General features: G+C 38.7%; 1 protein-coding gene and 1 long non-coding RNA gene across 2 annotated transcripts in view; both read left to right on the top strand.

The window, feature by feature from the left end:
* adam19a (ADAM metallopeptidase domain 19a) overlaps positions 1–26,591 on the top strand; it is a 254,128-nt gene that overhangs the window by 116,965 nt on the left and 110,572 nt on the right. The gene's annotated exons all lie outside the window — the stretch shown is intronic.
* LOC124880521 lies at positions 1,356–7,167 on the top strand. Its single transcript, XR_007041372.1, has 4 exons — positions 1,356–1,491; positions 1,675–1,707; positions 4,440–4,517; positions 6,171–7,167. It is a non-coding gene; the product is annotated as an uncharacterized LOC124880521 (long non-coding RNA).

The raw sequence follows: 26,591 nt of genomic DNA, 5'->3' as shown, positions 1-26,591 counted from the left end.
ATCTGACCAGAGCACCTTCTTCCACATGTTTGGTGTGTCTCCCAAGTGGCTTGTGGCAAACTTTAAACAAGACTTTTTATAGATATCTTTGAGAAATGGCTTTCTTCTTGCCACTCTTCCATAAAGGCCAGATTTGTGCAGTGTATGACTGATTGTTGTCCTATGGACAGACTCTCCCACCTCAGCTGTAGATCTCTGCAGTTCATCCAGAGTGATCATGGGCCTCTTGGCTGCATCTCTGATCAGTCTTCTCCTTGTTCGAGATGAAAGTTTAGAGGGACGGCCGGGTCTTGGTAGATTTGCAGTGGTCTGATACTCCTTCCATTTCAATATGATTGCTTGCACAGTGCTCTTTGGGATGTTTAAAGCTTGGGAAATCTTTTTGTATCCAAATCCGGCTTTAAACTTCTCCACAACAGTATCTCAGACCTGCCTGGTGTGTTCCTTGGTCTTCATGATGCTCTCTGCGCTTTGAACAGAACCCTGAGACTATAACAGAGCAGGTGCATTTATACGGAGACTTGATTACACACAGGTGGATTCTATTTATCATCATCAGTCATTTGGGACAACATTGGATCATTCAGAGATCCTCACTGAACTTCTGGAGTGAGTTTGCTGCACTGAAAGTAAAGGGGCCGAATAATATTGCACGCCCCACTTTTCAGTTTTTTATTTGTTAAAAAAGTTGGACACATCCAATAAATTTCATTCCACTTCACGATTGCGTCCCACTTGTTGTTGATTCTTCACAAAAAATTTGAATTTTATATCTTTATGTTTGAAGCCTGAAATGTGGCAAGATGTTGAAAAGTTCAAGGGGGCCGAGTACTTTCACAAGGTACTGTATACACTTTATGTTTCACATTTAGTTGTCACAAATTCTCGTTTATTTTTTTATTGTTTTCAATCGAAGGGCGGCCCTTGTCATGGTCATGCCCCTACGTATTTTTGTATCCTGGCGCGGACCAGTGCTCCATTTAGAATGAATGTAGTTTTATGTAGCAAACCTTTCACCCTCAAATGAATCACTTCTTTATGAACAGAAGGAAGAGAGTACTAGAAAAGAAAAACAATAGAAAAAAGGTAAGAGAAATGTTAGTTACAAAGTTAGATTGTATGCATTAACAAGTTTTTATAGTTTTTTTTATTGTTAAGATTCCGAAATTATATTTAGGTATAGTTTTAGATCTTTTACAAAGAGGTTAAAAAACTTTTTCCTCTTAATTGTTTTACTCTTATGAATCTGAAACTTTTCAAGAAACAGAACCACTTTGATAAAAACTTTCTTCGCACACAGCTATTTCTGGTATTATGTGAAGCGCATCTTCTCTCTTTTTACAACATACTGCCCCCTGTGTTTCAGAAAATACTGCAGCAACTATAAACACCTAAAGCGCTTGTTCAGGCTCACGAACTGTCAGCGGAGTCCCCGAACAACCCAGAGTGCTACTATAGCTGAGCCTTCAGCCGGATGGTGAACACATAAATGTACATGCAAGTTTGTCATGTTTGAGGCCTTTGCTGGCACTATACGTTTGCACAAGTGGCACACTACTTTAGTTACATCCTGTGGTTTACCTCTTTCATCCGGTTTAAAGCCAAAGTAATCCCAAATAGGCAAGTTGGTAGCTGCAATGAAATTTCTGATTAGATTTCTCTTTTTCAAGGTAGGGGGGAGCTCTGATGGTGCTTGCTGGAAGCAGGGTAAGATCAGCTGTTATTCCTCTGGGCAGAATCGTGTAATATGGTTCCTCATGTTTTTTGTGTTCTAAAAATATTTCAATTTAATGTTAAACAGCATGTATATGGGTTGGCTGTTGTCCAAGTCACTTTTACTTTGGTGCAGAGGTCGCTGGGTTTATGCATGTGACTTGGTTGGGTTTATTATAAACTGTCTGGGTGCCACACTCGTTTTCCAAGTTCTGCCTTTTAGGTTCCAAAAATTGAGGTAAGAAAATAACATTGAGTTAATCGAGTTTTGAAATTCTTTAACTGATTCAGAATCGTCCATCTCGATGGACTAGAAAACAGATTATATTTCCACCCTCACTGTTCTCCTTCTTTACAGACTGCACTGTTTCAAGGTTTTGTGTATTTTTTAATTTAGTATGTGTTGTTTACAATGGTTCTGTCATAGCAGACATACACTTTAAATCCATTGTGTCCAGCAATAAAATAAAGGTGTTAAATCAAAGCTTTGCTTAATACCCAGTATGGCATTGGTCACGGTGCAGGTTTTTTCTTTAACATCATGTAGTGGTTGTTAATTCAACTAACTGTTGTCCATCTTCTAAACCAGAGGTGCTCAAGTCCAGTCCTCGAGATCTACAATGCGGATGCATCTCTATTCCAACACACCTGAATCAAATAGCTAATTCCCTCATCAGCATGTCATTGAGTGCTGCAAAGGCCTGGTAACAAGCCATTCATTTGTTTCAGGGGTGTTGGAGCAGAGATGCATCAAGAAGTTGCAGGATTTTAGCTCTCTAGGACTGGACCTGTCCAACCCTGTTCTGAACAGTTGACAAGAAAATATCACAGGAAGTGCCTCACAAACCTATATGCTCATGGCTCCTATTAAATCTGGAATAAACTTCAAAGCTTTCCATAATATTGTTTATCTATAAGATAAGGTGAAATTACAATTTCATGCTAAGTAAAGCTATTAATGGACCTTAAGGCACCATCAATTAGGCCTATCGCAATAAGCAATAAATCAATTAATTGCATGGATTAAATTAATCGCACAATAAATTAAAATGAGCTTGATAATTCCGTTTACATGCCTGTTTGTCTTCCTGGTGTCTCACTCTCTTTCTACTAAAGAGACTGGGTGACCCCTCCCCTTCTTGTTTTGTTACCGCTGGGAGGAGTCAACTCTTGGATCAGGTAGTTGCCAGGCGCATGGTCTCGTATGGTTACGCATGGTTACGTGCCTTAGAGTGTAGCATGAGAGCCCCGTGAGGAGTAGCAATCCAAAGAAAAGCTAGTTGAGATTTGGAAAACCAGAGATAGAACTGGTTTCAAAGCCAAACGCAACTGCTGCAGTGTGGGAGCACTTTGGATTAAAACAAATGACAGTGGTGAACCACTTAATCTGTGCTAGCCAGTATGTCGCATTTGTTGTATAACAGTAGCAACTAAACACAGCAATGCAACAACCACACATGTGCATCCAAAACATAATCATCCAATGCAGTTTTCCCAGCTGGTAAAAAAACGACAACCGGGCCATCCTCGTCTTCCTGACAGTCCACAATCACTGGAGCGTTTAATCGTTTAATCTTCCAGAATAAGTTGCTACAGATTCACGTCATCTACTGAGGCATCTGTTCTTATTCAAGTAAAGTGCTTTTGTTGTTAGTTTGCACTTTTTGTTTATAAAACTGGCCTGTTTTCCATGTTTGAGCCTAATAATTCATATTTATTGAAGAGTAATTTTTTACAGACTTCAAAAATCCTTTTCTTTATTATTTTTGGTTCTTTATTTACATTGGATATTTCAAATGTCTTTCAGTTCCAGTGTTAAATGTTCTTTAGCTACTTTGGCATTATTATGCCATTATCATTTTATTAATTGAAACTGGTCTCCAAAGAATAATAATAACGCAATCAAGCAAAATTATTTATCTTGACAGACCTAACTACAACACATGTTGTACTTAAAATCATTTAGGAATATAGCTTGGATTTTATAATGATCATGAATTAAGTTTGATGCTTGTGACTTTGCTAGAGTTCACTGGGAACATTTAGGGATACTTAAGAGCTTGATGTTATTGTGTTTTAAATTTATTTTTGCTGGTTATTCAGGACTAATAAACTTGATTAGGTTTAGATTTTCAATTTTATTTAGATCTCTTTTGGCTGAAGTGAGGCATATTTTATGTTGCCCTATGTGGTAAAATCTACAACTTAGGAATGAACTAAAGGTACTCATCATAGATTGAGCAGATTTCAACCACACTATCAACAGAATCAAATCCGTTTATTGAATTCTCATTGTGTAGTAAATAGCAGACATAAAAAAGACAGTTTGTGTGATCATTTTATGGTTTGTGGTTCATGGTGAGGGTGTAAAAGCAGATAATGGACAGAGGTTAGGGACACTAGTGGAACTTCAGATCCTCTCACTATCCTCTGCTGGGCCTTCTTCTCTGCCATATTGCAGATGGAGAACAACTCTTAATATGCAGTGTTATGCATTGTAGAAATGCACTAAGAGTAGATTTTTGACTGATTACTGTTTGACTACCAATACTGTTCTCTTTCTACCTTCCCTTTATAATGTTTGTTTCAAAATCCACCTGTGTTTATAAAAGCAGAACTGGAGAGGATAATACTGTAGGCTCTGTTTCCTACTTCAGTTTCCAACTTTATTGTATTAATTAACCCGAGTATTGTTGCTGAACATGTCCATCTCTTTATGACCACAGTGTGTCCATCGTCTGATGACAACTTCCAGCAGGATCAAGCACCATGTCACAAAGCTTAAATCATCTGGTGTTAAACTGGTATGTGGAAAATACCAGTCACCAGGCCTTAATCCAACAGAGCACCTTCAGGATTTGTTCTAAAGAGAGGTTCATATCATGGATGTGCAGCCAACTAACCTGTGGAAACTACGTGATGCTTAAAATGACTTAGAATCTCAAAGGAATTTTTCTGACATCTTGTTGCAATGATGCTGCAGTCCAAAGAGTGTCCAAACCAGGTCTAGCAGGTTGTTCCTAATTTCTAGATTTAGTATTTGTGTATATGTTGTTGTAGTATGCATTAATCTGTTCTGCACAAATATAGCTCCTACATTGGAATTATGAAGCACACCAGCTGTCTCACTCATTAACCACCAATGGCAACAGAGAGTAACCACATTCTGTTTAGAGTGATTTTACTGATCTAGGATTTATGCCAAGACTTAACTTTAACAGTGACACACAGGTTCCAGGTTAATGTTAAATGCTGACATTTCTCTGTATACAGGGAACTCTGCAATAACGCTTGACAAATGATACTGAGGTATTTTGTTGTCTTAAATTATCTCAGCTGCTCTGATTTAACTTTGTTTCCGTGCCTTAGCAGGCATGTGGTTCACTAGGCGACATTTAAATCTTGTTATATTCTGTTCAGAATAAAAATGGCTAACAAAAAGTTCAACATGAATAACAGGACAAAAGGCAACCCTAAGGTGCCACTGCACCGTTGTTTTCAGCTGCAGCCATTAACACTGACCCTGAAACAGAGTCTCAAGGAGCTAGCCTGCACATCATAGAGCTGACAGACCATGAACAGGCCAAGGGGCCAATTAGAAGTGGTGTGCCAAACACTGGGGGTCTTGCTTTCCCCAGTCGGAGACCATGTTTTGTGGAGTGTGCTTGTTGGACCACATAAGCTGTCTGATTCAGCTACTACACATTTAAGTCTTTTTTTGGGTCATCTAAAGAAACATAACCAAATTCTCCACAGCCTGTATGAATACAGGAAGAGATGCTCAGATGTATTTTGAAATACTAAATTCTGTGAAATAATGAATTTCCATAAATGTACACATATGCAGACAAAAAGTGACAAGTCCAAATTTATATAATGAACACAAATAATTAAAGAGAATAACAATTTATAATTAAAATGATAAGATGATAATAAATAAGAACTAAAAGCTGCTTCTCCATGTTTGGTTCTGGGTATGCAGAGTAGATTTGAGCAAGAAGACCTGAGAGGTCTGGGTGGTTGATACACTGACAACAAGTCTGTAATGTATTTTGGTGCTAAGCCATTCAGTGATTTATAGACTGACAGAAGTATTTTAAACTCTATTCTCTGAGCTACAGGGAGCCAGTGTAGGGACTTTAGAACCGGGGTGATGTGGTCCACTTTCTTAGTTCTAGTGAGGACGCGGGTCTTATTGTCTGTCTTGTTTCATTAAAAAACAGTGACGACAGATCCTTTAACTGACATGATGACATTATGAATAGGCAAGTTTCTGCTCTTGTTATGGTAACAGTTAAAATGTAACCACATTTTAAGAAACAATAGTATTGACAGTCAGAAACTTTGTTTTTCCAGTTTAAGGACATAATATTTGGCACATTTAACAACTGACAGATTTGAAATCAAAAAAATATTTACATCCTACCATTTCTGTGGTTTGAAATTATTTTTACAAGGTACCAGAGTGAGTCTTCACCTGTAGCTGCCTGCAGGATGGAAGCTATGTTAGAAGAAACTTAAGTTGGCCTTCTGGAGATATTCTACCCGGTAAACGCTTGGACTTTAGAGGAATGTTGCACATCTCTCTTTGTAATGTAACACTTAAAATTGTATCACAATTAAACACTGCTCTATAAGCAAAACTGTTATTTTCAAATAGGCTACTGCAGCCCACCAGTTATGTTAAACAGTGCATTTGAAATACTAAACAGCACACAGTAATTGCATTTGATCATATTTTCTAATAAATTGACATTTATTGATGCTCTTATGGGAACAACAGGAAATGTAACAATCCAATCAAGCTGTAACTGTTTGGGATTTGCTGACAAAATCAGTTATAGTGTCATTGTCACTATAAATCACAATTCCTTTCCTGGTTACCGATAAACTATTTCCACTAAGACTTCTTTGGATAAATGTTTGCTACAAGCTAAAATATTCCTCATGCATGTCTGTAAAAACAACAGCCTAATGCTGGTAGATAACTTGGCTAAACCTGTAACTAAGGTCAGCTTTGTCATGGTCCTGAGGTGTTTAGATTTTTATTTTCTTTTGTGTGTGTATTTTGACAATTTCTTTGCTGTTTATAATCATTTTCTTGTTATTGGTAGTCGGCCTTTTTCTTATGAGTTCATTCTTTTGTATTTTATTTTAGTGTTCTTTGTATATTTAGTATTATTTCTGGTAAGATTTCTGTGAGATACTTTATGTTTCTGCTCAAATCTATTGTTAATTAGTCTCCCTCTTTCAGCTGCTCTGCTTTCACTCTGCCCCAACTGCTCCGATTCTCGCCTGATTGCTGTCCTGATTTGCTTGTCATTTTTCCTTCCCTAGCTCCATATTAAAACTCCTGATTTTTCTTTGTTCTTAGGTTTCCTCCGTTGCCTCTGTTCTCTGCCATGTTCCTCATCTTTCTGCCATTGTATTCCAGTTCCTGTGTTTCATGTTTGATCTCCTTTTGCAAGACATTTTTTTAAGTTCTTTTATGTTAGTTATTAAATACTCATCTCAGTTTTTATGTTCTGCAGTCCTTTCTGAACCAAAACATGACAAGCTTATTAAAATTAGAAGAAAGGAACAGGTTACCAGGTAGGAGGCAAGGTTTATCAAAGCTTTATACAGGCACCAGAAGTATTTTGCAGTCCTCATGTTTGATAGCTATGGTTTTAATATAAAAATATTTATTAATATGGCTTTAGTAAACAACAGCTCAACAATGTGAACATCTTCCTTTTCACAGGAAACACATGTTGCCATTATTGTGTGTATGTTTGGTTGAACCAGAATTTTAGCTGTAAGGTTTATTCTGGCAACTCACCAGTAAGCTCTGTATATCCAGGTATCTGCAAGAGGACCAGCAGAGACTCATAATTACATTAACTGCCACTTGGATATTGATTTTTTTCCCTCTTTCTTTCAGAGACCATTACCTTTCCACCTCAGGCCCATGAACAGTGTAATTATGATAAAAGTACTTGTTTTTCCCTTGCAGTCACTATAACAGCTCCAATAACCTGGCTGCTGCCTTATCACGTCAGCAGCCTTCAGCTCCTCTTGCTGATGTGATGAATGTCTTCTCTCAGCACCCTTGCAATTGAGTCCTGTAGACTCTGCACAAAATGCTTAATTCAGACATACAGGAATCTTTCAATTATACCTTTTGCTTTTCTCTTTCAGCCTCATTGGACACTAAGTCATTTTTCCTTTGTTAAGAGTGCTTTAAATACCTCTCTTTTCTGCTCCTCTTAGCAAAACTCCTTTTTTAATGGTTAGCCTTTTTACTTAAATGGCAGTGGGCTTGTTGTGTTTTATGTGAATACATAAGGATAGCTGTGAGGTTTGTTTTTTGGTTCATTTGTTGCTGTAAACAGAATGTAAGCAAAGTAAGGGTATCTGTTCAGCTCCCTACATTTGTCAGATGTTTATCAGCACAGCCAAGCACTAGGAATGTTTAGAAAGATCCAGAATCTAGCCCATAATAGTCCATAAAACACTCTGTGTACAAAATCAGCAGTGCATGCAATCTTAAAATGGTCTGGTGTATAATTATCATTTGAATATTATTGGGAAACAAATTGGGCTGGGAAATAGATGTGGCAATACACTTAACAACATATAGCTATACTTATCATGTGAAGAAATATATGAGTGAAAGAATGTGCAAGAGCATCACTATGGTGCATTCATTTAAAGTTCTGGATCAAACTGCTTTTTAAGTTTTTCAGTTTATTCACTGCAGCCTTGAAATGTTCCAAACCTGATCTGGGAACAAGTTTACAGCATTTAGTTCTGGGAGAGATTACCAACATACTTCGGCAGTAGAAAGAATGACAAAGAATGACCAGAGGGGATCTGTGAATGTAATAGTTGGTCCTTTGTGCTATCTGCTGTGTGTTTGTGTGTGTGAGTTTAGTAATTACTGTTTCATTTCCTTCTCTCATCCTCCTGGCTATATTGTTTAACTATATTGTGCACACATCCGTGTACATATGGAACTAATATTAAAAAAGTTGAGAGTAGTACAGAGACTAATTTGCTATTTGACGTGAGGCATTATTTTTGCATGTTGTTTCCTTGACTTCGCTATGGTGTCCCCACTTTGAAAACACATCCCTTGAGTAAAATTTACCCCACAGTGACTTGCACATTTAGGTGGCAGCTAGAGAAGAGGTGAAGACAAGTTCTCTTTACAGTCTTGAGGCAGTATTTGGTGTCTGCATGTGAAAGCAGGAGCTCTGTCACACTTTCTTAAGGCTTTGTTTCACTTAGAGAAATACAATTTACACTTAAAGCCAATAATGCTGATTTATGCACGATCTTCTTGAAGGAAATTAGGAAAAGAACTGAAAAGAAATAATATAGTAATTTCTCACTTTACCCTCACTTGTTATCTGTGAGATAAATTACACGTAAGTGGAAAACAGCCAATCTCTCCTCACTGCATTTCTTAAAAACAAACAACCGTTTTTCTTCTTCTGCACTTGATCTGACCTATCAATTTCTTTATCTGCTGTGTGTTTGGCGCCACCATCTGACAGAGAATTTTACTTGCCCTGTCAGTGTGCACAATCAGCAGGGTCACAAAAATCTGGCCTGCATGCAAGCATCAGCCGACATAAATTGGCTAACAACAAGACAACAAGTATTAGCTGATTTTCAGCTTGACCAAAAGTAAAAAATCCAGTCTTTTCCAAACAGTGAATGCACCATACTTACACGCTACCAGGTCTTGCTAATCCCAATACCTTTCATTGTTAAAATTATGACTAATTATGACTAAGCTTTGACAGCTTGGTCATGATAAGATTTTTCCAAATTTGTTGCTTTCCTGTTACTTTCTTATTTGTCATGTATGTCTTAGTTCTATATGAAGGGCACTCAGTCTTCACCATTAGCTTTCTTTAGAGTTATCTTCTCTGTTAGCCCATTTGGTTTCTTCAGGTTACTGGAAACAAAAGGGCTAAATTGTTTTTAGAATATATTCTGTTTGTTGTATGACTCTTTTGGTGTGTGGAATATAGCCAGTGGTTACGGAGGCTATAAACACTAGAAATTGTTTTACAATTATTTGATTTTACACTAACAGCTAGAAGCTATGTATACTTCAGACATAAAGTGGCTCAAGGTAATGTCTCCAAGGTTACACAATCTGACTTTAACGCTGAGCCCCATCTATCCATATTTGATTCCTGCCATCTGCTGACCTCATTGTCCATTTCAGTAAAGGCAGGAAACTGTTAAATCTGGTTGCACACATGTAGATTATTGCTGTTTCAAAGTCAGAATCAGCCTTATTTGCCAGGTTTATGCAGAAAAACAAGGAATGTGACTTCAGCTTTACCTGTCTTTGATAAAGACATTTAAAATATATTTATGAAATAAAGAGAAAATAAAAATTTTAGTTTTTTTTTTGTAAGTAACTGTAGAACCTGATCTGTGTTTGGACTGTTTTGAAAAATATTAGCCTCATCTAAACCTACAACTTGTATGTTAGACCCAATCCCGACCAAATTATTTGAGGAAGTGTTCCCTCTGATTACCAGCCCCATTTTAGATATGATTAATCTATCCTTAGTAAATGGATATGTACCACAGGCTTTTAAGGTAGCTGTAATTAAACCTTTACTTAAGAAACCTTCGCTTGATCGAGATGAGTTGAAAAATTGCAGACCTATATCCAATCTTCCATTCTTATCTAAAATTCTTGAGAAAATAGTTGCTGATCAAATGTGTGAGCATTTCCACAGCAATGACCTGTTTGAAGAGTTTCAGTTAGGTTTCAGAGCTCATTCATAGCATGGAAACAGCTCTGCTGAAAGTCACTAATGACATTCTCCTAGCCTCAGATAATGGACTTGTATCTGTGCTTGTTCTGTTAGATCTCAGTGCTGCATTTGATACAGTCGATAACAATATTCTCTTAGAAAGGCTTGGAATATCCTGTAGGGATAAGGGGAACAGCGCTAGGCTGGTTTAAATCTTATTTGTCTGACAGATTCCAGTTTGTTCATGTAAATAATAAATCATCTTTAAACTCCAGGGTTAATTGTGGAGTACCACAGGGTTCAGTGCTTGGGCCAATTCTCTTTACTATATATATGCTTCCAATAGGTCAAATTATCAGGCAGCATAGGATATATTTTCACTGTTATACTGATGATACTAAGCTTTACTTATCCATAAATCCTGATGAGCCCAACCAGTTAGATAGACTACAGGCATGTCTTGAAGACATAAACCTTGGATGACTTTAAATGTTCTGCTTCTAAATTCAGACAAAGCAGAAGTTGTCGTCTTTGGACTGGAGACTTTGAAACAGAAACTGCTTAGTCAATCACTTAACCTGCATGGCATTAAATTGACCTCCGGTAATAAAGTAAAAAACCTTGGTGTTATTTTTGACCAGGACATGTCATTTAAATCCATATTAAACAGCTTTCTAGGATTTTCTTCTTTCATCTCCGGAACATTGCCAAAATTAGAAATATCCTATCCATGAGTGACGCTGAAACACTAGTCCATGCATTTGTTACTTCAAGGCTGGACTATTGTAATTCTTTACTATCAGGATGTCCACAAAATGCAGTTAAAAGCCTTCAGCTGATCCAAAATGCTGTGGCAATAGTTCTAATGAAAATTAAAAGGAAAATATATCATATTTCTCCTATTTTAGCTTCCCTTCATTGGCTTTCTGTTAAATCCAGAATAGAGTTTGCTAAAAGAAATGTAGGTGACTCCCGAAATGTATGGAGGAAGGTGCTCTGGTCCGGCTAAAATTGAGCATTTGGAGACCAAGGAAAATGCTATGTCTGGAAGCAGACCCAGCACATCCCATTACCCCAAGAACACCATCCCCACAGTTAAACATGGTGGTGGCAGTGTCATGTTCTGAGGATGTTCTTCAGCAGCAGGGCCCGTGAAAGAGGGATATTCTTGAGCAAAACCTGTGTCAGTCTGCCTGTGATTGGAGACTCGATGGGAGGTTCACCTTCCAGCAGGACAATGACCCAAAACCTTCTGTTAAAGCAGCAATCGAGTAGTTTATGGGAAACATTTAAATGTGTTGAAATGGCTTAGTCACTGTGAAGACCTCAAGACAATAGAAAATCTTTGGTTAGACTTGAAGATTGCTGTTAACAAGTAAAAACCATCCAACATTAAGGAGCTGAAACAGTTTTGCCTTGAGGAATGGGCAAAAATCATAGTGGTAAGATGAGGCAAGCTCCTAGAGACGGGTCCAAAGCCATTTGCAGCTGGAATTCCCATTAAAGGTGACTCTACACAGTACTGACTTTAGGGAATATGAACAGTTATGCACATTGATGTTTCCTGTTACTCTGTCCTGTTTGTTGTTTGTTTAACAAAAAAAAGTAATACATTTTCAAAGCTGTTGGCTCGTTCTGTAAAGGAAATGGTCCTAACTCTCAAACAGTCCATATTAATTCCAGGTTGTGAGGCAACTAAATATAAAAAGGCACTGTAAAATCAATTAATAGAATACTCCAATCCTGAAATAACAAATAACGTGATTAGGATCTATGTGTCTCCTGACAGTTCTGTTTCTGTGGGATGCTTTTTAATTCACTTTATTCTTGCTGGTGCTGCTGTAGGACTGCTCGTGTTAGCAACCTTGTGGTTCAATAGGAGAAGCTGCAGTAGAGCACATTGTTTAGTATAGCATGTTGTTTTGGTACCCAGTTGTATGTACTGAGCTGTTTTATTTAGTAATTGGTTGAGCTAAATTTCTTTGTCTTTTGTTTTGATGATAACACATCTACAGACAGCCTACTTGTTTTGCTGTTTGCTGCCACACCTTTAATTAGATGAACCTAAAGGCCTTATCTTACAACTGTGCACCTCATTTAAATATTTTGTGTATTGTTGACCTAAGAAGAAGATTTTGACTCTTGAGTTAAACTGTTAGTGCAATAGTCTTGAAAGAAAACAAATAAAAATATGACATGGATATGGAAATAGCCAAACACTAGCAGAAGAAACATAGCCCAGCTGCAAATATGGCAACATAATGACTATCCTCCTTAAAGATAGGAAGGAGGAAAAGTACAGCTAGAATACCGCAAAGGAGACAGACCAAGAGTGGTTTAGAGAATGCCAATTGTGCTGTCTGGAAACATAAAGGGGTGTAAAAACACATGAATTAGCCACAATAACTTTAAGATTAAGTCTTTATGTGTTTTTATCATTTTACTTTTAACTTTAGTTTTTTACAGATGTACGCTCATGTAAACAATCAGCATGGGAAGCTGGGCTTAAGAAATTTCCTGGATAACATAGCTGTTACCCAGGGGAATCAAGAGCACAGAACAACAGCCCTGCTCTCTCCTGCTAAAGCGGCACTGTGTCACCTCAGCCATTTGTCCCTTCCTACCTAATTTTTGTTCTAGGGACAACAGGACAGATTGTTTATGCCTGCAAGTATACTAACAGCATGTTTTTCTGCTCAACATCATACTGCTTTGGCATCAAGAGTAGTAACAGATGCTAATAGGTTATTCACACAATTCTTTTTAAGGTTCCTACAAAATTCAGCAGCAAGACATTTTCACATATATCCAACAATCAAGCAAACAAACAAAACATAATCGTTTATCGTAACTCACAGCCCCTTCATATGTCACACAACGTTGGCAAAGCAAGTTTTGTCCACCCACTTCCTTTTTCTTAAATGGTTGGGAGCAACCTTTTTCCTCCTGGTGGTTTGGGTTTGTTTGTTTGTTTTGGGTTGTCAGTCAGGTCTATCGCCTGACAAATAAGATATTTCCTTGAGACTCAAGAACACTCCAAGAGGATACAAGTACAAGACAGCACTTATCATCCTAAGCATCAATCAAACACAAACCCTAAGTAAGTTTCATAAAAAATCAACACGTTGAAAAAAAAATAAACAGCAGCTTAAACAACAGTCAATTTATTCATTTTTAGTGTTCATCAACAAATCTGTTTATGATAGTGAGAAACATTCATTTATTGAGTAATTTACTTAATCTAATGGCAGGAAGACACCAACTGGAGACGCTGTGTTTTAATGTGCATTGGACATAGTGAGAAAACTCAGTAGGATTTTATGTAAATTGATTTATTAGATTAAGTTATCATTATACACAGTTTTCCTATTAGACTATAAACATGATGTTTAGAGGAGCAGCTGTGAATAATAGAGCTGGTGATTTGATCTCAACTGCTGTGAAGTTTGTTCCTTTTTTTTGATAAGCGTACTCCTCCGGAGACACTGTAAAAATGTTTTCTGATGAGGAGAGATCTTCTATACCTGCTTTTTTGTAAAGGGTTACAGGGGAGCTGGTGCCTATCTCCAGCGGTCTACGGGTGAGAGGCAGGGACACCCTGGACAGTTCGCCAATCCATCGCACGGCAACACACAGACATACAGGACAAACAACCATGCACACACCTTTTCACACCTAAGGGCAATTGAGGGAGACCAATTTACCCAACAGTCATGTTTTTTTGAACTGTGGGAAGAAGCCAGAGTATCTGGAGGGATCCCACGCATGCATGAGGAGAACATGCAAACTGCAGAACATGCAGAAAGACTCCCGGCCAGGAGTCGAACCCAGGACCTTCTTGCTGCAAGGCAATAGTGCTACCATCAGTGCTACCATCTTCAACCAGGCAATTATCTTGCTGTAGATAATTATCTCTTTGGCTGACAATGGGTGTCACTTTCAGAACATTGGTGTGGAATTACAAAATTTTTGCCTGCAACTTTAAAAAGTGACAGCTAAAGAAAGCAAAGAATGAGGATTCTGCTTACATAAGAGTCTACTATAATGTACCATTGTAGTTTCTCATTCAGCTACAGTGTGATGGAGAAAGAAAGAAAGAAAGACAGTCAGGTGGCTCACGTGGTGGGGGTTCGAACCCCTGCTCCGTTGGTCAATGTGTCCTTGGGCAAGACACTTCACCTGCTCTACCTGCTGATGGTGGTCAGAGGGTTGGTTGTATGGAATCTCCACTTCTGTGTGTGAATGGGTTGATGACTGACTGTAGCATAAAGTGCTTTGGAGTCCTCGGACTTAATAAAGAGCTATACAAATGCAGGCCATTTACCATTTATCTGGAATGACTTCAAGCACAATGTAGCAATGACTTATACGGAGAACAAGAGGCAAGTCCAAAAAATACAATTCTAACTACCTTTATTATTCAACCAGAACCTCATACAATGGGAGTCTTTATAGCAGCAGACACCTGAATGCACACCTTTACTGTGTTGATGGGTGTCGGTCCAACGAGAGGTGTTTTCCCACGAGCTGTAGTTCTATTGTGAATCCAAGTACAACATTAGATTGTCTTTATATCAAAACAACTCCAGTGTCGAACAAATCCAATGTGATGTAATTCTTTATTATCAAAATGTCGTAACAATTATGCGCAAATTCATGAACAGCAACTCAAGAAGTTTAAAAGTTTTTTTATTGCTTATATTGACAAAATCTAACTTAATTTGTTATTTAAAAGGCAGATTCCTACTAGAACTTTTATCTGTCTTTTTTTAGGACTGTTTACAGTCAAAATTACGTTGTCATGTAATATAAATCGTGAATACACAGGACCGAAATTATTGTTACAAAACACCAATTCTGAAGCTGCTATAACAGCCATGTCAACCAACATTAAGTCTTACAAAGGTGCTTCAGGGTAAAATAAGTCTTAAGAATATGTTTTCCGATGGATTCACCAAATGGGTCATAAAATCTGTGTGCGGTTATGAAAAGAAAATATTTAGAAAATACGGACACCAAACATGATTGCTGTTCCTTGCAACACTCAACAGTCCCTAAGGCCCAAAAAGAGGACACAGCAGGAAAAGATAAACTGGCCTCTCCACCTAGCTGTAATCTGCAGCTCCAAAGCACAGCAGAAAAATCCTGTCAGCTATCATCGGGATTTTAAATGTTTTGAATTGTGATGCACTGACAAAATGGATTACAAAGACAACAAAAAGGCTGAATTGAAGAGACAAAAACAGGACAGTTACATTTTTCTCCCTGAAGCTTTCCCATCTCTATTAACAGTCTGCAATGAAAAAAGTCATAAGAAGCTGTTCCGTTCTTTGTAGAATATAAATCTGAAGACTAAAACACCTGAAAACTAAATGGATAAGCACAGCATAGTTGACTCCAATTTGAACTGTGTATTATTTTATTTTAAAATGGTGTCTAAAAAGAAATGATAGACATATTGATGCTTGCACTGCTTTCCTTTTTTCTGTTGCTATGATTTATTAATAACCTTTAACACTAAACTGTGAAGTCACTTGGTGAACGTCTGGTAATATTCAGGTAGTGTTAAAGGAGCAGAGAAAGATTTAATAGAGGTTGTGAAGCTATGGTAAAATATGGCATCATATAAAACCACCCACAATGGCATAAAGATGAGATCTTCACTAAAATTACTCAATAACCTTTGAATGAACTCCCAGAATTTTTTCTGAAGATTGCCATGGTGCCCAGATGCTGACAGAAAATGACCTCGATTACTGCTCTCCTATTTGATGTATTGGTACAGACTTTAAAAAAGATTCTTCTGACTTTGAGAGTTTACAATGCCCTGCTAAAGTATTTTCTGGTTCCATAAAAAACCTAAAAATTAAACTGAGATGCTCCCTGATAAAACTGATTTGTTTTTGTTGTTTTCTTAATCCTAATGTATATGGGATATTTACATCACAGGGATATATAGTGGGTTTATACCATGTTCCAGTCTTGCTCCTTAGGCAGGACCCTGTACACTTACCCCCCTCCCTCGTAACACGAAAGCTACTACTTCAGTAACCCTAGGCACTGGGGCTACATAAAAAGAATGCAGGAAACATAGATGCTTAGCTATCCAGAGTCTAGGCTTACACCAAAACATCTAGTAGGTCAGTGATCCAACATCCACAAGCAGCAGTTGCTTTTAAAACTAGAGATTCAGGTGGTACAACACATTAATTAGTGCAAGTGAGAGCCAGGCAAGGTCAGAGGGGAGTGTTAACTGTCAGGACCCTGGAATGCAGATGGACAGGCAGCATGGCGGTAAATAATGGTTTAATCTTTAGAAAAACAAAAACTCACTCATAAGAGGAGGCAGGAACAAAACAATAAACAGGCAGGCATGGCATGATCCGTAACAACTGGCTGAAAACAGGGTGACATGATCCAAAATTTTTCCGCGAGGAATTAACAGAACAGGTGTGTACAGGTCCTTCTCAAAATATTAGCATATTGTGATAAAGTTCATTATTTTCCATAATGTCATGATGAAAATTTAACATTCATATATTTTAGATTCATTGCACACTAACTGAAATATTTCAGGTCTTTTATTGTCTTAATACGGATGATTGTGGCATACAGCTCATGAAAACCCAAAATTCCTATCTCACAAAATTAGCATATTTCATCCGACCAATAAAAGAAAAGTGTTTTTTATACAAAAAACGTCAACCTTCAAATAATCATGTACAGTTATGCACTCAATACTTGGTCGGGAATCCTTTTGCAGAAATGACTGCTTCAATGCGGCGTGGCATGGAGGCAATCAGCCTGTGGCACTGCTGAGGTCTTATGGAGGCCCAGGATGCTTCGATAGCGGCCTTTAGCTCATCCAGAGTGTTGGGTCTTGAGTCTCTCAATGTTCTCTTCACAATATCCCACAGATTCTCTATGGGGTTCAGGTCAGGAGAGTTGGCAGGCCAATTGAGCACAGTGATGCCATGGTCAGTAAACCATTTACCAGTGGTTTTGGCACTGTGAGCAGGTGCCAGGTCGTGCTGAAAAATGAAATCTTCATCTCCATAAAGCTTTTCAGGAGATGGAAGCATGAAGTGCTCCAAAATCTCCTGATAGCTAGCTGCATTGACCCTGCCCTTGATAAAACACAGTGGACCAACACCAGCAGCTGACACGGCACCCCAGACCATCACTGACTGTGGGTACTTGACACTGGACTTCTGGCATTTTGGCATTTCCTTCTCCCCAGTCTTCCTCCAGAGTCTGGTACCTTGATTTCCGAATGACATGCAGAATTTGCTTTCATCCGAAAAAAGTACTTTGGACCACTGAGCAACAGTCCAGTGCTGCTTCTCTGTAGCCCAGGTCAGGCGCTTCTGCTGCTGTTTCTGGTTCAAAAGTGGCTTGACCTGGGGAATGCGGCACCTGTAGCCCATTTCCTGCACACGCCTGTGCACGGTGGCTCTGGATGTTTCTACTCCAGACTCAGTCCACTGCTTCCGCAGGTTCCCCAAGGTCTGGAATCGGCCCTTCTCCACAATCTTCCTCAGGGTCCGGTCACCTCTTCTCGTTGTGCAGCGTTTTCTGACACACTTTTTCCTTCCCACAGACTTCCCACTGAGGTGCCTTGATATAGCACTCTGGGAACAGCCTGTTTGTTCAGAAATTTCTTTCTGTGTCTTACCCTCTTGCTTGAGGGTGTCAATAGTGGCCTTCTGGACAGCAGTCAGGTCGGCAGTCTTACCCATGATTGGGGTTTTGAGTGATGAACCAGGCTGGAAGTTTTAAAGGCCTCAGGAATCTTTTGCAGGTGTTTAGAGTTAACTTGTTGATTCAGATGATCAGGTTCATAGCTTGTTTAGAGACCCTTTTAATGATATGCTAATTTTGTGAGATAGGAATTTGGGGTTTTCATGAGCTGTATGCCAAAATCATCCATATTAAGACAATAAAAGACGTGAAATATTTTAGTTAGTGTGCAATGAATCTAAAATATATGAATGTTAAATTTTCATCATGACATTATGGAAAATAATTAACTTTATCACAATATGCTAATATTTTGAGAAGGACCTGTATATATGGAGCAAGAACCAGGTGAAACGAGGACACTGATTTGCTTAGTGCAGGTGAACCGAATAAAGTTAATTGACACCAGACAGGAGAGAACAAAATGTGACTGGAGCAAAACAGAACTTCAAGGATACAAACTAATAGAAACATAACTAGAAAAACATGAAACTAAAGTATAACCAGATCCAAAAACCTAACTTTACAAAACATGGACTAGAAGACAAAAACTAAACCATGACCTTGGAAAATACCCCAACTGCAGAAGTTGAGTGATGTACCTCCATAGTGTCTTCTGGGCAATGTGAATGCAACACTATGTAATAATAATATGAAGAAGAATATTTTATAGCACTTTTCAAAAAAGTCAAAGACACTTTACAGGAATCAAGCAAAATTATAAAATGGGTAAACTTAAATTTCTAAAACGGGACATTGAACTAAATCATAAAAACCAAACACATAGATATATAACATTTGTATTACAAAAATAAGGATAAACATTCAAATAGGACAAAATCACACATTAAAAGCAATTTATTAAAAGCAGAGAACTTTAAAATTAATGTGTTGGGAACAAGAAGCCAATGGAGCTTCTGGAGAACTGAGGTGATTTGATCATGGGAGCGGGTCTGGGTGAGCAGGCGAGCAGCAGACTTTTGTATATCCTGAAGTCTTTTGAGGACTTTGGATGATGAACCATAAATAATGCTGTGACAGTAGTTGAGTCTGGAGGTGATAAAGGCATGGATGAGAAATTCAGCAGCAGAGAAGGGGAGTGACGGGTGGAGACGAGCAATATTTTTTTAGATGGAATAAGGCAGTTCTTGTGATGTGATTTTTTTGAAAGAGAGGTTACTGTGATGGATAATTCCAAGGTTGCAGATGTGAGTAGACGGAGACAAAGTGGCATTGTCAATACTGAGACTGAAGTTATGGTCGGGTTTGGTAAAGCATTTGGACTGATGATGAGGTCTGACTTGTCATAGTTGAGTTTGAGGAAGTTTGAAGGCATCCATGATTTTATCTCAATGATGCAGTTGGTCAGGGTGGGGTGAGTTGCCATGGCAATGGATTTGGTGGAGATATCGTGCTGGACATCATAGCAGCATAGCAGTGGAAATGGAGACCATGGCAGATGTAACAAAGGGAGAACGTGTAGACGAAGAAGAGTAGAGGACCAAGCACCAAACCCTGGTTGATACCTTGTGACAGTGAAGGAGGTGCATTTATTGCTGATGAAATGTTGTCTGTGAGATATGACTATATCCATGAGAGGGCAGTGCCAGTGATGTTAATGGAGGATGCTAGGTGGGAGAGAAGAATGGTGTGGCTGATGGTATCGAAGGCTGCTGTCAGGTTTAGGAGGAGGAGAAAACGGAGGTGCCCAGAATCTGTGGAAAGGAGGAGATCATTGGTCACTTTGGGGAGGGTTCTGTGCTAAGATGTGAATAGATACCAACTGAAATGATTCATAAAAATCATTGATAGTAAGGTGTGTTTTGAGCTTATTGGCAACAGCACGATCCATTACTTTAGCCAGAAAGGGAAGTTTAGAAATGGGCTGGAAATTGCTCATAGTGTCAGGGGTTAGTCCAGGTTGTTTGAGGATGGGGGACTGAACCAGAACTGAAGATGAGATGGGATAAGGTCTAGAGCACAGGTGGCGCTCCTCGTGCCTGCCATGAGTTTTGACAGCTCCACTGGGGACACAGGGCAGAACTGAGAATGAGGCTGAGTGGTGCAGGGTGAGGAGACATTTAGGGAAGTGGAGAGAATGGCGGAGGTAGTCAGATTACAATAAATTGTGTTTTTTTTTTTGTTTTGGAAAAATAAGAGAAAGGCATTGCACTTATTAACTGTAAATGAGTTGGAGATGTTATCACTGGGTTTGGGGAGTTTATTTATTGTGAAGAAAAGAGCCTTGGGGTTTGACAAGCCAGAGTGTATGAGGTATGAGTAGTGGGTAGACAGAGCTGAGTTCAAGCATCATTGTATTGAATTAGGTGGTCAGTGTGGGCTTGATGATGGACAGTTAAATCAGTTTTCTTGCAGAGTCTTTTCTTCTGACTCTTACAGGATTGTTGCCAGGTGGTCTGAGATGTTGAGGTTGGGGCTAAGGAACTGTTGTGTTGTGAGACCATTGGAGCATACAAGATCCAGGGTGTGACCATGAATATAAGTGGGTTAGTTAATATGTTGTGTGTACAGTTAATGAGAGTGATAAATAACTGCAGTAACTAGAGGAGTGGGATCAGGGGTGGTAGACAGAGATTGGACAGATTCACATATTGTGTACTGCAAAGACGGAATGAAGAAGTTGGATTACAACAGGACCAGAAGGAAGGGATAGAGTTAGGTGACGTAAAATTAAAAGAAAACATATTACCTGAGCATCTGTGTAGATAATGTGTTCCAGATGCTGGACACAGGTGGCTTTTGAGGTTGTGGAAATCTGAGGTGAAGTAGAGTGGCGGCATGGTCCGGGTGGAGAGCGCTAGCAAAAGCTAATGTCAGCTGTATCCCTGCATTGTTTGTCTGATGCTCATGCTGCTTTTTGCTGCTGAATTCTTCATCTCCTCTGATTTTGCTGGACTGGTCTGGGTTAGAGTTGCTCTTATGTTTTCCAGGAAGAGTTCAACAACAATTTGTAATTTCTGGAGCTGTTTGTTGATGGGCTGGTCGGAAATGCTCAGCATCCCAGCAGCGACCGAAAGTCCAGATGCTGCCTTTTCAGCTTAAATTGTTAAGAGCCTCAATTTCCACGTGTTACTGAGCATACTGAGCGGTTGTTTAAGGCCTGTTGTTAGTGGTCAACCATGCCTGTTTTCTAAAAGCCTCTTGACTGCAGGAGGAGGTCACCTTCAGGCGTTCGTTTATGCAGCACCACCCAGATGTCACTTTCCTTTAAAACATTTGGAAGATATTTTGGTCAACCACATTTGAAGTTGCTCAACTGTATGGATTTTAGAATGATTTTTGCTGCTTTAATCTGACACGGCAGAATGCAAATGTTAGGTTGCTTTTACTCTTACACAGGCATGGAGTCATTGCCATATGACAAAAAGTACAATCCCTACTGCAACCATCGCAGAAACCAAAAATCTGATATACAACAACAGTGATCCTTGACAGTTTGCCAATTTAATAATAAATGATATATGCACATATTTTTGAATATTTTTTGTTGTATTCTTGGAGTCTGCAAAAAAGTTGAATTTAGTCTGTAGGAGCAGGTGATGAACATTTTGGGATATTTGGTCACATGGTTAATCAGCAGTCTAGAAATACTGAACCTTTCTTTGTGAGGCAGGTGTTCCACCCGGAAGGGGGGAAACAGTTTTTGACCGCTGAAGTAAGATGCTGTCAACAGGTGTAAGCGTGTGGAAATATGTTTGTCTTCAAGTGGAAACGGATGAGATGTAGAAAAAATAAATAGACGACCTGCACAATGAGCAGTGTTAGCTCTGGCTTTAATTCATCCGACAAGACAACAAGCAGCGCGTCAAGACTACACCGGTGTATCACCTCAGTGGCTTAAAGCATTGGCTTGACCTCTACATAGTCTCTCCAAGTGCTGCGTAGATAACTTTATATTCTGTTTGAGTCATATTTTTCCATTCGTTCAATTTTCTCTATCCTCTATTACATTTTTGAACTATTGCGTCACAGTATTTGTAGCAGAACAACTAAACAAGTTCATGGACTTCTGGCTAACTAATTTTGCATATCCACCTTTTCTATTTCTCACTGCGATTTTGTAGTCCAAGCTCCAGTAAGCCACAGCTACAAGTGGATAAGTCTACATGTTCGGTTGTTGGGTGTATTAACCCACAAATTCATTACACCACATCGGCATCAGAACCAGATGCCGGTGTCCTCAGCGCTGGGCTGAAGGCTGGTCCAGGGTGTAAACTGCAGGGTGGTTTACCCTGGTGCCACCAACACCAGCTTAGATCCCTGAAAAGTGTGCTGCATTGGTTCCTGCTGTAATACTGACCACTACAGGAGATTTCTTTCTCCCTTCAGCATCTACATGAACGCTTTAAAGAAGCATCGTAACAAGAACATGTAATTTCACTTCGAGATTAGTAAAGTATTCTGGAACTTAATTTAATTTTAAAACGTTTACTCTCAGAGACCTCACATAAACTGAATACATTTCTGTTGATATGAAATTAAAACCTAAAATTATATATATTCACTATCACCTTGGTGTGACAGTTTGAATGCCAGGTGGAACATTCTCTGACATCTTCCCATTCCTCCGTCTAGCGAGTGCTTTTCCATCTACATATGAACTCGTGCATGCACACAGGTGAAGTACAAATTCACAGAAAATACAGCTATATAAGACACACATTAATTGCACACACACACTTTAATGTTTAATTTTTTTGGGAAGTTGAATAAGTGTAGTATCAAGTATTCAGCTTTAATTCTCTGTCAAATCAGACTCACACATTGACTCTGTCTCTGCCACACTATCAATATTTTCACGCTTTTCTTCCTAAATATGTGCTGATATTCTCCATATGCCAACATTAATATTTCTAATTCTCACAGACATCCTGTCTCGTCTCCAGCTAGTGCAGAATGCAGTTGCTCTTCTTTTAACTGGTACATGAAAGAGAGTACATCACTCCTGCTCATTTTATGATTCATTTTAAGTCCCTTATTTGTTATGAACTCTTTAAATGGTATTTCCTCGTCCTACCTCTCTGAAGTATTATGATTATATTGCCCCTTCCATTTACTCAGATCAGTGGAACAGGTTCCCCTGGATGTGCAGGACATGGCGGAAGCTCAGAGGGGACAGAGCCTTTTCTGTGGCAGCTCCAAAGCTTTGGAATTATCTGCCAGTGCACATTAGACAGGCTTCTTCACTTTATATTTTTAAATCAGATTTGAAAATTCACCTTTTTTATTTGCTTTTGACCCAGCATTAGAGAGTTCTTTGCACTTTTTTAAGGTTCTTTTATTTGTTTTTTTGTATTTGTGTTTTAATGCTTATATATGAAATCTGTTCAGCACTTTGGTCAGTTTTGTTTAATAAATAAAGCTGGCTTGGCTTGGTAAATGGAAAATGGAGTAAGTCCGAGGACTCCAAAGCACTTTACGCTACAATCAGTCATACACCCATTCACACACTGACTGTGGTAGGCTACATTGTAGCCACAGCTGCCCTGGGGCAGACTGACAGAAGCGAGGCTTGGATTGGCTACCTTTATTGCTAATTTTATACCAATATTTTTAAATCATTCAATATCATCATTAAAACTACTTGCTGAATTAAAAGAGACCTTGGTTGTTGTCTCAGCATTGCTTTTAACCTTTTTGCTTGATAAGTATTTGACAGGTTTAGATGTTTTTTTAGCAGGGGTTGTGGTTAACCTCATCCTCGCTTAAATAGTGTCACATTTCAACGGTTTCAGAGAAAGGGGACCTGGTTTCTGGGAGCTATGGTGAATGTAAGCAGAAATATGTTTTAATGACGGATGTTGTTCTATAGATGGAGATTTAACTTGCCACTTCTGCTGCTCTGCATCAGAGCAAGTATGAAGAGCAGCAGCAACTCATCACCAAGATATGTCTGTGATAAGAAAAAAAAAATAACACCTTTGAGCTTTCAGTTCTCAAATGCCTCATATCTGCTGCTTGCTTTATGGTGCACTGAAAAAATTGCTTCCTGTTTAAATGTCTCTAATGATTTCCTGTCCCTCTAAATATGGCCTTTCATATTTAGTGTAAATGCACCTTTCTCTAGGTCTAAACTGATAGGAGATAGGCACCACTAACCTACCCTGGGACCCTGCAAGGATAAACAGTGTCATATAGACAGTGGATGGAAGGGTTTCAGAAATCAGCAACTGGGTTTTAGGAATCTGTTCAGTGTAGAATAATCCAGGTCTGGCTTAACATGTCCAAGTCTTGTCAGATTTTGAACTACAAATGACCACTGGTTTTCCAAAGTGCTTTCATACTAAAACTGATGTGGGGGTTTTCAAGGCCGATTTTAACAGAGTTAGTTATGATAAGTGTAACCATATAACAATTCTTTGAAGTATTAAATATAAACCGATCAGGTCTGCAGATGGGGGATGTTGGGATCATTGTTGCTTTGCAGCAAGATGATTCTGCATTTGCAAGATCCTGGTTCCTTTCTGAATGGAGTTTGCATGTTCTCTCTGTGCTTTATAGATTATTTCTGGTTACTCTGGCCTCATCCCAGAGTTTAGTTAGGTTAGTAGACTTCTCTAAATTGTCCCTAGGGTGTGTGGATCCATGATTGTTTCTGTGTCTCTGTGACGGACTGTCTACCTATACCCCACCTCTTGCCCATTAATCACTGGAAATAGGCCCCAGTATTATGTGGGTGCAGAAAATTAATCAATGAACAGATTCAGATTTAATGTCAAGAGCTAAAAAGATTTAAGTTACCATTGTGTTCCTTCATCATTCCTTTTCCTCTGTTTGAGACGCTAGGATGGTAATTGTTGCAGTTTTAAAGGGGAGTCTGTTTATTCTTGCTGAATGCAAGGTGTCTTTTACCCAGCAGTCTTGGGCAATCATTGTCTGATTCACCTCATCAAGATGCTCATACAATTTTAATACATGGCAGCATGGCAGGTCAGTCAAACACTCATTCTTTGTCTAGGAAACCACTTTGTTCAAGGTTATGCAGAGTATGTTTAAAATAAGCATGGGCCTCCAGAGAACAGACCTTGTATTGATGGTAGCATCTGTCATGGAAGTTTTTCTGAGCAGATTGTATTTGTGATCCATGTATCTAGTTTGAGTTTCCTTTTTTGATCTGCTCTGTTCTTTGGGTGACAATGGTTTTCCTCGGTACTTGTGAGCTCATGTGGCTCTATTGATCCAAGTGACATGACGGTTTTTCATGGAGTGTTGCCAGAGGGCTTCAAGGTCCAGTAGTTGTTTCCAGGTGATCGTTTCCAGTTGTTTCCAGGTGGTCCTTCTGAATGTTTGTTAATACAGTCGGGTTGGTTCTTAACTGCCCTTTCCTTACAACATACTTGGAAACTGTCAACATACCTACTTGGAGGCTTGCTAGAAAAACTTCAAATTCAACATGCTGTTTCATCTCCACACATTAAATGTGCTCATTTGGCACAATTCTGATTGATTATCCAGGCTCCTTCTCCACGTTTGTATTCAGGACGTCACAGTGCTGAACTCCATTTTAGAATGCCCGTCAGGATCCTGACCGTAGCTGCTAATATAATGAGAATTGCTCTGAATTGATTAGGTTTCAGAAAAGTGCTACAAAATACTTCCATTTAAACCCTCAGCAATTGCTTCTATAAGGCATACCTCCCAGGGGAGCAAGATCATCAGTCATGTTTCTGGGTTCCCAGAGTCTTCAAATGTAGAAAAAGGTGTGGGGATTTTAGGTATTTTCCAGATAAGGATGATAATCATATAAAAGAGGTTAAACACTAATTGCTTAATGGAATAATACATTAACGGAAGTGCCATTATTTTCTATAGGATTCTATATTTTTCTGTCTCATGTGCAGTTTAAGTATATAAGTAAAATACTGGATAGTGTTTCAAATACTAGCACAGTCCTTTGAAAACTCCTTCAGTTTGCTTCATCCACAGAAAAGTTGAAGGGGTTAAAGGTTTAAAGTAAAAGCTCTCAAATTCAGGAAACTTACAAAATACCTAGGTGTAGGTTCAAGAAGACCAGACAAAACTGATAGATCAATACAACTGTGCTTTAGAAAATACAGGGGAGTTAAAGTCATTATGGATTTTACTATTTTAGATGTGCTGATAGGTTCCCAACATTTTGAACTCTGTGTGTAACTTACTGAATTTTTGGCTAACAGAGGTTTCTATTGCAAGTTTTAAAATACACGCTCACCTAAAACTTTCTGTCTTGGATCAAAATTCAACAGGTTTTGGAAGTCCTTGATTTTAATATTTTAATATAAGCAGACAAATTTCTGTCTGTTTTTTTTTTTTTTTTGAGAGCATATTGGACAGAGTCAGCTATTCTCAGAGTGACTAATGATTTGATAA

The sequence above is a fragment of the Girardinichthys multiradiatus genome, chromosome 14, assembly GCF_021462225.1.
Source record: "Girardinichthys multiradiatus isolate DD_20200921_A chromosome 14, DD_fGirMul_XY1, whole genome shotgun sequence".
NCBI classification, from domain to species: Eukaryota; Metazoa; Chordata; class Actinopteri; order Cyprinodontiformes; family Goodeidae; genus Girardinichthys; species Girardinichthys multiradiatus.
This window is presented reverse-complemented; position numbering and strand designations above follow the sequence as displayed.